Genomic DNA, 5,459 nt, shown 5'->3' with positions numbered 1-5,459 from the left:
AAGAAAATTGTTACCCACAGAGATCGGCTATCGACCGAACCACCCCACATTTAAAGATTGCACCGTCCTCGGTGCATCCAAATATGAGCAAAGTAAACGGGTTGCTACAATTGATGAGTTTCTTCAAAAGATTGTGCGGGTGGACTTGTTTGTTGTAACAGCCCTAATTTTTGAAAATCAAATAATTAATTATTTGTGATTTATTTTAAGAAAATTATTTTACTAAAGGTAATTAAATGGAGTTTCATAATAATTGAAGTTTAAATTAATTAGAATTTTTATATAAACTTTATTAGATATTTGATATAATTGAAATTATAATGTTAGTAATTGAAAAATAAGAAAGAATTCTACAGTTCAATTTAAGTAATTTTTATTATGAATGAATTATGTTATTAATTTGAACTTTCAGAAATTATTTTATTAGAAATGATTAAATTGATATTTATAAATACTTTAAGTTCAAGTCAATTAATATTTTTGTACAATTTTTATTATAATTAGTTATTTTATAAATTGAAATTAAAGTTTCGGAGATAGAAAAATAATAGAGATTTATATGATTTAATCTAAAAAATTGATATTTGAATTTAAATTGTACTTTACAAAATATGATTAATATATTATTTCATAATTTAAATTAGAAATAATTGATTGAACTTAGCAATATGTTGATAAATAATATTTCTAAATATTTTTAGTAAAGTACATTTGATTTTAAAATTATCCTATCCTCCAATTTTATCAAAATATCTATTCATATCTATCCATATTACTTTATAAAATCCCTAATTTCTAACCTTAATTCCCAAATCAAAGTCAGAAACCTAATTTCCCAAATTGGAAACCCTAAGTTCCTAATCAGAAATCCTAACCTACCCATTTTCTTCTCCCTTCAGCCGCCGAACCCCACCCCCTTTCATCCTAAACACTAACACAAACAAAAGAAAGGAACTCAGAAAAATGGAAAGGGAGAACAGAGGGCTTGGAATCGGAGAAGGGGGAGCCGCACTCTACGCCGTCCAGTTCGCCGCCACCGCCGCATCTTGCTTGTGCTGTGACCACCATTCCATGGAACCGTCGTCGTTAACCCCTGCGTCGCCGCCGCTGGTGTGGTCGGAGCCGCTGCCGCTGGAGAGAAAGAAAGCCCGTGCTTACCGTTGAAGGAGACTCCATCGTCGCACCCAACCGCTGTCTAGCTCCCCATCACCGGTGTCTCACCGCCGTCACTATGGAGACCAAACGCCGTCGAGCTTCTTGCCACCGCCTTGGAGTCCGTCGTCAGGTCCAAGTCGAAGAAAGGGGGAGGCATAGAGTCAACGTCGCGCAGAGAGGGATTTACTATTGTTGTTGCGCGCCGTCGTGTGCCGTCGCTGTTGTCTGAGTCGTCCCCATCGCCGTGGGTGAAGTCCGCCGCTGGCGCCAGTTGAGGTCGCTGCTGTGGAACAGAGATGAGAGAGAGACGTTGAGAGGGAACTGCGAACTGTGAGCCACTGACCGAGAAGAAGCTTCGTTTTCATCGCTGCACTGGAATCTTCGACGCCAACGCCACACGCCATTGTCACCATTGCCGTCGAAGGAAACCTCGCCGTCACAGTTCAATTACCATCAAGCTTGAAGGGAAGCGCCACTGCTATTGCCCGACAGTAGCTTCCCCTGTGTTCCCAATTCCATTCTTGAAACTGTAACACTCTTGCTCATGCTCTGTTTCCCGAATCTATTTCTCTACCATATTTTGTTTTGATTACAATAGTATATGTTAATGTCTCTGTTTAGTATTATCGTCCTTATCCGAAACCACTGATGTCACCGCTATAGAGATGATTGGGATAGGCGTGATTGTCATTGTTGTTGCTGCCCCAGAAGAAGTGAGGCTGCTGCTGCTGCTGCTGTTTGGATGAAGCTGAGACCTTTCACCATCACTGAAGCTGCCCAGAATCATCATGGTAGCTACTAAAATAGCAGAACGGGTGTTAGAGCTGCTAACGGATCTGCTATGTTTGGCAATTTCTGCGAGTCTCAACACTAAGGTAGGGGATTTATTTTAAAATTAACAGTTTTAAGTTATGAATACCAATGAGGTTTAGTGAGTAATTGCAAATAATTCAAAAATATGATTAATTGATAGGAATAAGCTTGGTTTGAGGTTGTGAAATTTGGATTAAGTTTGATATTGAGATGATATTCTGGTGTTTCAATTAGTTTATTAAGTTTAGGTTATGGCGGAGAATGTCACTGGGTTTTGTTATCGTGAGTAATTAACTTGACAAGATTAATTTTGGTTAATGTTGTGACTGATATTGGTTTTCTAATTTTGATGGATTTTTTGGAAATTCTGATCTTATGTGATATTGCTGAATTGGTTGAAATCTAGTTGTGAATTGTATTTTGAATTACTGATTTTTGTGATGAATTGGCTAAGATTCTGATCTTGGATGAACTATTTTGAATTGTTTGATATTGAATTGGAATTTTAATATAATGGAATGGCTGTGAAATAGACTTGTGACAGGTTGAAATTGGTTGAAGTGTGGCTGTGAATGATAATGTTATTTATTAAATTGAAATATGATGAGTAATTATTGAATGAAATGTATTTGAGAAAAGTTAGTTGTGGTGATTGCTCTGAGTTATGATTGAAATAGGATACGGATGTGAATTGAGTTTGGATTATGGCTGTGATATTGACTGGCTTCGTTGTCATGAGTAATTAACTTATGAGATTTACTTTGGTTTGATGCTGTGATTGTTATTGGTTTTCTGATTATTTTAGAATTGCTGGAAATTCCGATTTTAGTTGATTATGTCAAGTTGGTAACTTTTGAATGGTTCATTTGATTACTAAATCAATTTTCTTGAAACCTAATTTTTGGGTAAAATAGTAGTTTTGAAAACGAACTAGTAATTTGATAGTGAACCATATTGCATGAGGATAAGGACTGATTTTTGGGAAACTATTCATAATTTTTTTGACGTTGGACTGGGCTAATTTTCAAGAATGGTTGATGGAAAATTCTAATTCTAATGGATGAAAGGATGTTAGTTCTTAAACTGAATTATGATGAGATAATTATTGAGAATCTGTTATGATAGTTGTTGATAAATGGATGGAGAATTGATTGAGTTTAATTTGAAAGGATTCTATGACTTATGAATTTAGTTATGAATTGATGAGATGAAAATTAGATTGTTGGGTTATGTGAGAATTGCGAATTGTGGATTTTCTGGTTGCTTGAGAATCTTGTATTTGATAATTGTTGAGAAAGGATTGTTGAATTGTTGAGAAAGAGGGAACCCGTAAGGGTGGCTAAGGTCCGAGTTTTAGGGGAGGTGTTGCCGAAATTTTATAAAATCTGAAGTTTTATTTGAGAAGTTATTTTAGAAGATTTGGATTTGGAAAAATGATTATTTAAGTTTTATTTAGTTAAGAAAAGAATAATTCTATTTTGAATTCGATTTACGAGAGAAAGGTTTATGTTTCAAAATTAAATTATTTAAGAAAGAAACTATGTTTTGAGATTGATTCAATATGAAAAAAATTGTTTTAAGATTGAAATAAAGGATTACTTTTTAAAAGTTTGACGAATTTATAATATTTGAATTTGAATAGTAAAGAGAGAGATGATTTTTGAGTCTTTGGGAAGTTAGTAAACTTGAAAAAGAGTTTTATTTAGTTACTTTTAGTAAGAGGGTGATGTTTTGAAAAGTATTTAGTGAATTTAAAATAAATAATTTTCTTGAGTCTTTTTGAAAGAAAATTAAACTAGAAAATAGTTTTAAAATTGGTTCGAGTTAAGAGGTTGCAAAAGTGGAAGTCGTAAAGTTTGTACAACATGATTGAATAAAGAGAGAGAGATATTGTATAAGAATATGTAACTGGAGATGAATAACGAGAATGGTAACTTATGATGATAATTACACTGATTCTTTTGAGGAAAGGTATTTAGTTTATGAAATTGTTGGCAAGGACGTGGGTTTTATCCCGCTTGAGTATTTATGATTATAAAAGAGAATAAAAAGCAGAGGACCTGTTGAAAGGTCATTTGTTGCTTGAGGCAACCCAAGAGATGTGTTTATTCATTTGTTGCATTAAGGCAACGCCAGATATACTTGTATGATGATCTACTGCGTGAAGGCAGTCAGATAGATAGTGGTGCGACCACTGAGAACGCTTTCTTACGGTACAGATCCATATTTTATTTCTGTAAGGCAGAGGGGTTATTTCCTGCTACAGAAGTACTGTGACCACCTGTTCCATTTCTATAGTGGCAGAGGGGTTATTTTCTGTATACAGAAGGTGTGTCGGCATACATCCTTGCAGTGGCAGATGTGTTATTTCCTGCGTGCAGTGGACCCTGTGGTGGCAGAGGGGTTATTTCCTGTACACAGGAGTATAGCCAACTGGAAAGTCATACCCGTTTCAGCTGCCTCGGGTTACGTCGGGAGCGGGTAGAAATTGACAAATGAGCTCATTACCTGCACTAGGGCTAGACATGCATCATCCTTGTTTGTACATTTGCATTTGATTGGGTTTACTCGTTGTACTTCCCTGTGATTGTGCTGTTTGCCTTGCTGTGACTTGTTTGTGTGTTGAATTGAATCTCTTGTTAGTGCTATTAGTTGGTGAATGTATGATGATGAGTAAGAATTGATGTTGTGATTGAAAATTAATTGGGTGGTTGAGAAATGCTTAATGTGACCAGTTTTATATTTTGGAATTTGTTTTAAGCTTAGAGATTTTCTTTGAACGTGGTAAATAATTAGTTAAAGTAAAACCAAGAATAGTATTTTCATAAGGGTTTGATAAAAATATAGTTTCCTTGAGTATGTTAATTATTTGCATTTTATTTCATTACTTTTACGGCATTCCCATTCCCTACTGAGAACGTGTGGTTTGTTCTCACCCCAAAATCTTCCACCCTTTCAGTGACACAGGTTCGAAGACTCAGTTTGAAGCTGCGGGCGATTATAGGATTTATTTATGAGTTAAGTGTATGAGTTAATTCGCTTTCATAGAGTTCCCCCGCCCTTATTGCTTAACATTTTTATTTAGTACAGAGGGATAGGAATTGTATTCGAGTTTCATTTTGAATTTACTTGTATAGCATTTATTATTATTAATAATTATGTGACTATTATTATCCGGTGATCTTTGATATATGATTTTAATTAATAAAAACAAAATTTTTCTGGAATATTCTATAAAACTGAATCGCGATATCGAACTAAAGGCTCAATAGTAAATAGTTAATAAAGGAAAGCAGGTTAGTAACGCCCTACTTGCGGTACGATCATGACGTCCTGGAAGTTGGGTCGTTACATTTGTTGCCCCCATTTAAAAGCTTTTCCTTTTCTTCCTTCTTGGTGGCCAACCTAAAAGGAAAGAAAAAGAAAGAAAATTAAGCCTACAACAAAGATGGCAAAGCAAATAGAACATAGGTTGGGACTAATGCCAAATA

At 35.0% G+C, this 5,459-nt stretch overlaps 1 long non-coding RNA gene across 1 annotated transcript; it reads left to right on the top strand.

The window, feature by feature from the left end:
• The first annotated feature begins 831 nt into the window (after window positions 1-831).
• On the top strand, window positions 832-5,197 carry LOC140179523 (uncharacterized). The gene is made up of 3 exons (XR_011873017.1): window positions 832-1,684; window positions 1,777-2,030; window positions 4,928-5,197. It is a non-coding gene; the product is annotated as an uncharacterized lncRNA (long non-coding RNA).
• Window positions 5,198-5,459: the final 262 nt, after the last annotated feature.

This window comes from Arachis hypogaea, chromosome 15 (genome assembly GCF_003086295.3).
Source record: "Arachis hypogaea cultivar Tifrunner chromosome 15, arahy.Tifrunner.gnm2.J5K5, whole genome shotgun sequence".
NCBI classification, from domain to species: domain Eukaryota; kingdom Viridiplantae; phylum Streptophyta; class Magnoliopsida; order Fabales; family Fabaceae; genus Arachis; species Arachis hypogaea.
Note: the sequence above shows the minus strand (reverse complement) of the source record. Positions and strands in the feature narration are given on the sequence as shown.